Genomic DNA, 10,537 nt, shown 5'->3' on the forward strand with positions numbered 1-10,537 from the left:
GCATATAAAATTATAAAATTTATAAAATTTATAAAATTTAAAAAATAGTTGAATTTAGTTTTAATTATATAATTTTAACCCAATATATGTTAATATTATTTTATCATGTAGTTAATATTAAAATTATTTAGATAGTTTATATTCTTTCTTTTTCATATTAAGTTTCTGTAATCTGGTATATATTTTATTCTTAAAGCACAAATTGGCCTAGCTACATTTCAAATGCTCAATAGCCACATGTGGCTAGTACTTAATAGTGCAGATTTAGGGATGCTATAGATTAAGTTCAGTTTTTGGCAAAACTGCCCCATAGGTGGTGGTGCACACTTCTATTCAGAAGGATGTATGTAGTGCCTTTTCTTTTGTGATATTGACAGACATTGATTACTATTGTCTAGGTCCAATAATTCATTTAAGATGGTAAAATGGTGACACTGGAACTTTAATTTTCCTTCATTTTTAGATGGAATACTTGTATGAGAAGAAACAGCTCATCAACTACTTAGTTCTTTGTAACAGTTTGTATAGGGAAGACAGAATACATACTTGGTTTCTTCCTTTTATTTGCTAGTTTATAAATGATTTTGGTTTTCTTAAATTTTCCAAGGATGATCAATGGTATAAAATTTTCACAATTAGGAATTCATGAATTTTAACACATTTGAGGTATTTCAATCCATTGTAGTTATTACATTTATTATTACTCAAATATTCCCATCTTTGGTCTTGGAGATTCTCCTTACCTTGATACCAGAATTTTGATGTCACCACACATCAATCTCCTTTGATCTAATGTATAACTAATTATTTCTTTTTTTTAAATAAGTTTTATTTTTTATTCCCCATACAATTGCAACCCCCTTATTTTGACCCCAATCCCTCCCCTCCCCGCCCCTACCCCCCCTAGAGTGTCTCTGGTTCATAGTTTTTTGTTGATTTTGATTTTCACTTTCTTATAGTTATTCATTTTCCTGGTCCCTTATTTAAGTTTTCTGCTATGAGTGAGACCATCCGGTATTTTTCTTTTTCTTTCTGGCTTATTTCGCTGAGCATGATCCCTTCGAGATTTCTGGACCTACTAAACATAGAGCTTCCATATGATCCAGCAATTCCACTCCTAGGTATTTACCCAAAGGACTAATTATTTCTTTAAAGAATCTTTCTTTCCTGGGCCTCCCTGGTGGCAGAGCAGTTGAGCGCGGGGCTGCGAAGCTGCCCGCAGCCGCTGCAGCACAGTTCGATTCCCGGACACTGGGTGAGGGTCCCACATGGCGCGCAGACCTCTCCTGTCGCCCGCTGCTCCCCTCAGCAGTGTACTTCCTCAATCTGCCTGCTCTGCTCTCCTCTCTGACTCTGGTGAATTCTCTCACCCTCCTGCGCTTCTGACTGTACCCAGTGCTTGCATAAATAAATAAATAAATAAATCTTTAAAAAAAAAAAAACAAAAACTTTCTTTCCTTTTAGTAGAAAATGGTATGTGGACACCATGAGCTCTGTGTGGGGAACTGAGGACTGTTCCTAAGTCTTTTCAGAGAGCACAGGTAGGAAACATTCAATTTAATAATGTAATGTTGATCATAAACTCATAATGATTCTTCCTAGTCAAATCAACAGCAAAGGACTTTTGTTTTAAATTCTATGTCCTTTTCCCATGTCAAATATTTAGTTTTTAATGACATGAGGGTAAAGACTCATTTACTTTATCCTCAGTACATTCACCTAGCAGTCTCAAAATAAGTATCAACACTATCTCTAACAAAAATTATTAAAAAAAATGGTTTAAGCTTCTTTTTCCCCCCTTAGTCCACTTAGGATGAACAAATTACTATTTTAAAGATGCTTGGAAGACTCCTTTTAGTGTTGTTATGCCACCTACTGGTTACACTGGCTCAATTGTCCCATTTTGCTTTTGATGCTTAGAAACTTCTTGATTTCACATTTTGTTTTATAATTATGTGACGTATTGTAGGACTCCAAGCTAAATCTTAAAACAAAATCTGGTTCCTATCCCTATTTGCTTTGTCCTATCCCTATTTGCTTTGTCTACTATTAGGCAATATTTTTAAATGCTGTGATTTATTCTTCCATTAATATATCAATATATACTTATATATAACATATAAATACACAAAATCAATATGCAAATTATTTTTATCCCCCTTCTCCTTTATTAGCAAAACAGTAGTATAATTTTGACTTTTCTACACTTGAAATAATCATATGCATACATATATACATATATTCTATATACATATATATTATTCCAAGTGGAGAAAAGTATATTTTAGGACTGTTGCCTAAGTCTTTCTCCCCCCATCTATATCTTTTATTTATTTTTAAAATATTTATTCTTTCCTCTTCTCTTTTACTTAAGGCATTATTCTGGTGTTTTATCATACTTAGCCTAAAACGTTGAAACAAATTTTTCTTTTTAATATTTTCCTAAATGCTATAAACTCCCTTTTAAGTTTTTGTTTTCCTAATTAGCTTCTTTTTATTCCCCTAAATCCAGGTTATGCTGTTCTTTCAAAATTAGTATACTTTTTTTCAATTTGTTTTTCCTTTGGCTTGAAATATTAGATTATAAATTTCTAGTTTTGCCTGTCTTGGCATGCTTTTATTTGCAGCAGAGACAATTTTGTAAATCTCAGTTCACTTTTCCTTATGAGAACTTTGACAGCAACTTTTGTCTTTACTAATATGTAATCACCTTTAGTTCTCCTGTACTCTTAGAAGGGAAGGACGGATCAAGAGAGCTTCCTAGCTTCAGTGTTTATAAATATATGTCTGATAGCTGCTGGTTCTGTCCCTCTCCCCCACTTTGCTCTGGATCTCCCCTTTTCTGCTCAATTTGGATTCCATTTCCAGCAGTTTTTCCTCAATGTGAGGCTTTGCCTTAGAGGGCACATCTGTAATGTCTTAGAGCAGATGTCTGGTAAGTGTTGTCTTTTGCAAGAACATGGTACCCAGGCTGCCCTTAGCATAATCTGACTCACCTGGGAATTTTTTTGTTTTTGTTTTTGTTTTTTTGGTTTTTGGTTTTTTTTTTTTTTTTCATTCATGCACAAATTGGAACCAGTTCACCCTTACCTTAGAGCCACCTTGACTCTGGTTCTCAGAGCCATCAGAAGAGCTTCCACTACCTTCCCGCTTCATCTAGCACATCTGCTGAATCTATGCAGGTCTTATATCACTAGTAATTTATTCTAACACACATGCGTCTGGGGTTCATAGTCATATGTTTCCCACCACTTTAGTGTAGATGTAGTCTGCCCTTGCACCTTAGTTCTTCTGTTTTTATGGTGGGGAAGGATTTAGGGAGCTCAAAAATGTATGCCACCTTGTTCCCATTTCTAGATTACTTTTAAAATAGTCAAACTTTAATCTTTTTTGTACTTTGTTAGTAAGCATCTATATGCTTTTCTGTGTTAACACATTTTATTGATGCACTATGTTGTCTACTGACTTTATCATATTGATAACCAAACATGGTAACACTGGGAATAGTGACGATCTCCATAGCTCAGGGGCTTGTTGATGCCTCTTTACACTGCCAGGCCTCTAGTTCTCTCTCCCTCCTTTGAGTTGTATGAAGAATCTGCTCATTTTGGTAACTGTCTTCAGTGTCTGGAGGCTCACTTTTGAGGCCAGTGGAACAGGGATTGCCTTCTGCAGTATTCCTGAATAATTACCTGGCAGTCATGGGATAGTCCCCACCATCTTGTCTGCCTTTCCTCCCCCAACAAGGTGTTAGCACTGTTTTTTCATCGCGGTGAGAGGGGATAAGACTTAAAGAAGCCTAACAGGAATTGCTGGATCATATAGAAGTTCTATCTTTAGTAGGTTGAGAAATCTCCACACAACTTCCCATAGTGGTTGGACCATTTTGCACTCCCACCAACAGTGCAGGAGAATTCCTTTTTCTCCACATCCTCACCAACATTTGCTGTTGCTAGAGCTTCCACATGATGCAGCAATTCCACTCCTAGGTATTTACCCAAAGGACACAGAATCATTAATTCAAAAGGGCACCTGCATCCCTATGTTTATAGCAGCACTATTTACAATAGCTAACCTATGGAAACAACAAAAATGCCCAAAAATAGATGACTGGATCAAGAAGATGTGGTATATATACACAATGGAATATTACTCAGCAATCAAAAAAGATAAACTCATGCAATTTGCAGCAACATGGATGGAGCTGGAAGGGATCATGCTCAGCGAAATTAGCCAGAAAGAAAAAGAAAAATACCAGATGGTCTCACTCATAGCAGGAATTTAGAAAACCTAACTAAGGGACCAGGAAAAAGACTATATAATAAAGAAAAAAATCAAAATTAACAAGCAACTATAAACCAGAGACCACACTATGGGGGTGGGGAGAGGGGAGGAGAGGAAGGATTGGGTCAAAATAAGGGGGGGATGGGAATTGTATGGGGAATATAACCAAAATGTAAATGCATACATTGCGCAAAAATGAAAAATGATGTAAGAATTATATTAAATAACTAACTAACTAACTAACTAAATAAATAAATAAATAAAAAGAAGCCTAACAGGGATACAGGAAAATGAGGGAATGCACTGGACACATCGTTTGATAAAAGCTTCCCAAGTGATTCCAGAAGACCCCCACTAAGTGCATATGTGAACACTCTGTTCTTGGTGGGAGAACTAGAGAGGGTGCAGTTTTTTGGCCCTGGGTCCAGACCACCTGGGAAGCCTTGGGCAGAGGAATGGGAAAAGGATGATGAAATTAAGCGATGGGAAAAAAGAGAAAAGAAGACACTGGCCCAAGGATCAAATTTATTTTATGATTTTATTCTACTTTAGGTAGTTTAATATCTGAAGCAGATCTGTCTTCAAGGCATTGAAAGGTACTTAACGTTGAGCTAAGGAACTCTTTCAACTCTAAGTAGAAAACAAAATCTTCCATTTACAGGTAGATACTGATTCACACAGACATTTAATGGGAAAATGTGAAAGAAGTGGCACTTTGTGTGAAAGTGTTTCTATCAAAGACAAGCTAATGATACAAATCTGTTGTGTCTTAATAGAGAGAAAGAATACAGGAACACACAGGGGCTGGGAGACAGATATCACGGGTAGGGAGAAAATTCACAAGAGAATAAAGAGCAGGAAGCAGACACTGAAAGTGGCCATTGACTCTGCCAATTTCACAAATGTATTCATGTGTTGTGCAGGAAGGTGCTCTGTGGGTGTATTAATGATCTGTATAGTTGCCAGTGCTGGTTCTGCCTGGAGGGGAGATCATGAAGTATTTGGTAATAGGGCTTTAAGGGAGACAGAAAATTCAAAGAACTTGATAGGTTGCCAGTAGTTCTGGGCAATGATTTAAGTGAATCATTGGATAGAATATTCAGGATAAATTCTGAGGAATCCACAGAAGCTATATTTCTCAGGGATTATTAGTAAATTAAGGTAATATCAACCTAAATAAATCTTATATGGTTCATATATAAGTAAGCAGACATTTCTTCTTTGAACAAGCCTACTGTCATGTTGACTTTATAGAGGTAGTAGCTTTGTATTTCTGAGTTGCTAGTGGCTTCTGTTTCAGATGCTCTTTCTTCCATAATTAAAGAATGATCAAAGGTCTTGAGGTGACATTATTTTTTGGTATTAATATTTTTTCCAGTTTCATTGAGAAACAATTGACATACATTGCTGTATAAATTTAAGGCATGTATCAATGGCCTGATTTACATATATTCTGAAATAATTACCACAATAAGTTCAACTAACCTCCATCTCTCATAAAGATACAATAAAAACAAAAAAGGGGAAAATTTTTCTCCTTGTGATGAGAACTCTTAGGGTTTAGTCTCTTAATAATTTTCTTACTTACCACTCGGCAGTGTTAGCTGTGCTCATCATGTTGTACATTACACCCCAACCCTTACTTTTTACTGGGAGTTTGTACCTCTTGACCACTTTCCTAATTCCCCTTCTTCCCTCACTCCCCATTTGGTAACTACAATTCTGATCTCTTTTCCTATGAGTTTAGATGTTTTTTTAGGGGATTAGCACTTTATGAATCACATTTTTTCCCCCTATTTCCTAGATATGATGGAAAAAGTAGGTAGATTAAAAACCTAAAAGCCAGAGCCTTCCTAGTGGTGCAAAGGGTTGTCTCAGCACTATGAAGCTGTAGGTACCCACTGCAGCAAAATTTCGATCCCCAGCCAGGGAGCTACCCACATGGCACAGCAAACCTCTTCTGTCTCACCTGCTGCTCCCCTCAGCAGAGTATTTCAGTAGATCTGCCTGTTCTGTTCCCCACTCTGTCTCTGGTGAATCCTTTCACCACCACTCCCCTCCATACCTCTTGCCTACACCCAGCTCTTGTATGCATAAATAAAAAAAATAAGCCTTTAAAAAAAACAACAACAACTTAAAAGCTAGAAGAAATCCCCTCTTCCTCCTCAGTAGTCATTCTCCCTCTTACCATGTTAATTAACCTGTTCTTCACCCAAGTGTTACCATTTTCTAGTCCAGCCTTCAATAAATGTTTGTGTTCTGTTTTTAGCCCTGAAGCATACACAAATTAAACTACCAGCATATTCACTGAATCATAATGTGAAAAAAGAAAGTCACTAAAAAGAGGGTATTTCTTTCTATTAATTTCACTACACAGTATATAAAAGCAGTGCATGTCAGATTTTTATTCACTAATGTAACCGGAAATGCATCACTAAGACTCAATCTGTAAATAAGGGAAGCAAGTTTTTAAAGTTGAAATGTTTGCACTGAGATGGGAGAAATAATAGACAGCATTGACTTCTGGTTGTGCACTTACTTTTCCCCTGAAGCATTTCTTTGTATATTATGGCTCAAAAAATAGTCAGTCAGGTAGTGGGAATTTACTCAACACTTTCTTTGGGCACTTACTTGTCTTCAGATGTGAGTATGTGTATGTGTGCTCCGAGCATGTGAGATGCACTGAACTGGGCAGGCATAGTGGGCAACTGGCAGTTTGCTTTGAAACCTAGATCTACAGCCCCCATAACCTTAATCCTTTTCTGTTTTAATTTATGATACATGTGGTTCATGGGCTCCCTTCTTCCCACATTCCTTCTCCACCAAGACTTACTGTTCTTTGCGTCTTTGTCATGCAATCAGGAATTCTCTCGAGCAGACAGCAGAACCTCTAGTGGCATTCAGTCGACCCCAGAGCAGATTTAGCCTGTTAGAAGCATAATGCAGATTTTAGTGTCCTAGTCACTGAAAAATGAAACAGTAGGGGGTAATGGAAACTTAGAGAAACTTAGAACCCCTATTATCTTTCTTTGTATACAGACAGACTTGTCAAAGTTGAACCTCTAATATCATGTCCATTTACCTGAATGTCAGACTTAGAAAGTCTAAAACTGAATTCACATTTTTTTTTCTGCAGATATTTGTTTTCTGAATTTCCATTTTGCATGTTGGTGATGCCATATTCTATAGTCACCAGTCTTCCAGAATTTTTTTCCCACATATTTACTTGATTCAATTATTCATTCAACAAATAATTATTCAGTTTCACAATGTATGAATCATGGATTGGGCACTCACTTGGAGGAGAGGGCGATGAATGTCACTGTGTCCTCAGGAGTTTGTGATTCAGTTTACAGACTTCCTCCCTACCTCCATGCTGTCACGACTGTCAGTGTTCCTATACCTTTCATTTCTTCCTTTGATTCCCCACTTAGCCACTCTGATAGGGATTCTTTCTTTCATGCAACAATCATCTTTCTACAACAATCATCTGCTTACTGGTGTCAGGCAGTCTGAAATACAAAGCCTCTGCAGTCCAGAGTCCTCCACCCTGGCTGTGCATCAGGGTCCACTGGTAATTTTGTCTAATGTTTGTCTTCAGCATACCTGTCCAGGAACACACCTGTAGAGCCGGTGATTCAGAAACCCTGTTCCGTTGAGGTTTCTGATGTGCAGTTAGGTTTGAAAAGACTGATATATTTATTTTTCTTCTTACTATGGTAACATTAGTTTACAACACTGTATAGGCATCTGGTGTACAATTTCTCCTCTTAGCAACTGTTCATATGCCATTATACCCACTACCAAATGTCCAGTCACCATCTACCACTAAACAATTGGCCCCCTCTATTCACCCCCTCCCCTTTTTCTCCTCTGGTAAACGATATTCTGTTAGAGTCTAAGGGTTTGTTTTTATTATGTTTTTTCATTTGCTTTATTTTAATATTCTACAATGAGTTGAAATGATATTGGCTTTCTCTCTCTGATTTATTTCATTTCATGAGAAGAGGTCCACGCTAAAGGTACTATTCTGTAAACTCAATGTGTCTATGGGAGAAGATGAGATCAGGATCCTCCCATGTCATAATCTTGGATGGAACATTCCCTGTTTTCCTTCTACCATGAAATGCGGGTGCTGGAAATGCATATTTCTATACAAAAACATGAAGTAATTGCATTGTAATAGGGCTCTGTTGAGGGATAAATGGAATATCACGATTTAGCACAGCACCTGGCTCATGTAATGCACTCAGTATAAGAGCAATCATAGAAACACATTTTTTAAAATAATAAGTATAGGTATTCTGTGTTTGTGTATCAGTTTGCTATTCCATCATTACATGGTAACCTATCTCCAAGATGTACATATACTTATTGCATAAACCTATGGATTGTAGTCAACATTCACTTAGAAAATAATTTTGAAGACTTCAATTACAGTTTTCTTTTTTGCTGCTTTTTCTGTTAGTGGTAAGCCACAAATCCAAATTTGGAAAATTTGACTATTGACTTGCTTAATTATTGTAGAAATCATTTGTCACTCACAAGTCCTGCTGCAGATTTCCTCTACCTGACTGTTCTACTCATTAGAGTTTCAGTAGAACGGTTTTTTTCTTTTTAAATGAATACAGTTTTTAAATGAATACAGTCTTAATTTTTAAATGTTAAAAACAAATCAATTACCAACTTGGGATCTCTGAACTTGATGAGTAATGTGTTGTAATTAATGTTATTACATTATTAATAAATTATAAATCCTAACACTTATAAGGTGATTGAAAAATATTAAGCACTTCATATATGGTCTCATCTTGAATATAATTATTAAATTTTTGAATTAATGATTCTGCATTTTAATTTAATCTGAGTTCTAGTTTAAATTATCAAAAATTCTGATTAGAGAATTTATCTGAGTAATTCTGAATAATTATTTCTTACTATCATGTATCATTTTGATAGGTATTGCCTGAATCCATGAATTTTGAGAGAACACTAACAAAGTGACTATATCTAGCTACTCTGTAAAATGAAGACATAAACTTGTCTTTACAAAAATTATACACCTAGTTATATTTTTTCAAATATAATTAAACAAAAATACCCATATCAACAAAGCATTTACATATTAATATTTTTAAGTCCAAGCAGCAAAAGAATTACCACAGACTCTATATAGAAAGTTCTAATGTCTTTCCTCGTGCATTAATTTTTTTAAAAAATCAAGTTTCTCAAAGACAGGTATAGCTGTTGGATATAAATAGCTTCTGAAGCTATATCACATCTGTCCAAAAATGAAAATCATTTTCATACCTAGCATTTTCCAACTTTCTGAATAGTTCTGTGAAAGTGTTTTATTCTCACTCTGAAAGGCAGACAAACCAAAACCAGTGACGGGGAAAAATAATGATCACAATTTCTATAAATTACCATATGCTTTTTGTTCAGGTGGTAGAGGTACTCAGTATGCTGCTTGTTTGAGGTTCTGTTTTACTTTTCTGATTTTTAAACCAATATGCAAAATGGGAAACTGGGTTATTCCAGGGCAGGAGTGGAGGCACAGATGCGGATGAGTTTTGCTACAGGAAATAGGAAGGGAGTGATATCCACCAATTCTTTCTCAACTTCATTTATGCTCCAAACTCCTCTTGACTTCTGACCCTTTCCATGAACACATGGATGCCAATGACCAGGTTACTAATTTATTGTCTGGCCTTTAGTATTTTTTTATGAACAGATTAATTAAGTTTTCATGAAGATCCATTATTTCTCTGTGCATAATAACCATGCTAGCAGCAAAAAAGCCTTGTTATCACATTTACTCCTTCATCCAATCACTTATCATCACATTTACTCCTTCATCCAATCACTCACTTCATTCCTTTAACAAACAAATGACAAAATGGTTGAACCATGCCTGGCACACTGAAGATAAGGGTAAACAATAAGGTGGGGTACGCTCCCTTGTGGTCTACTAGAGGTCACAGATAATAACACACAATGGCAGAATAGGGTTTTCTCTTCTGTTTTCTCCTTTCTTTCCTTCCTCTCCTCACTATTATGGAAATGGGAAATTTTAGTGTAACACATGGACATGATACTGTGAGTATGATTAATGATGTTCTCATGATACAGATGGGCTTGTCTTGTAGTTATTCCCACTGAAAGTATGACAGTGTATAAACTGGTAAGTCATACTAGAGAGTATTAGGTTTGGTTATATATAATAGAAAACCCCAAATAATGGTGGCCTGAG

At 36.1% G+C, this 10,537-nt stretch overlaps 1 protein-coding gene across 1 annotated transcript in view; it reads right to left on the bottom strand.

Annotated features, from left to right (window-relative positions):
- DLGAP1 (DLG associated protein 1) overlaps window positions 1–7,133 on the bottom strand; it is a 428,837-nt gene extending 421,704 nt beyond the window's left edge. Inside the window, exon 1 of the mRNA XM_054694167.1 lies at window positions 7,118–7,133. The gene's annotated coding sequence lies outside the window, so the exon portion shown is untranslated. The remainder of the gene's footprint in view (window positions 1–7,117) is intronic.
- Between the last annotated feature and the right edge of the window lie 3,404 nt (window positions 7,134–10,537).

This window comes from Talpa occidentalis, unplaced genomic scaffold (assembly GCF_014898055.3).
Source record: "Talpa occidentalis isolate TD23 unplaced genomic scaffold, MPIMG_talOcc4v2.1 talOcc4.13, whole genome shotgun sequence".
In the NCBI taxonomy this organism is placed as follows: domain Eukaryota; kingdom Metazoa; phylum Chordata; class Mammalia; order Eulipotyphla; family Talpidae; genus Talpa; species Talpa occidentalis.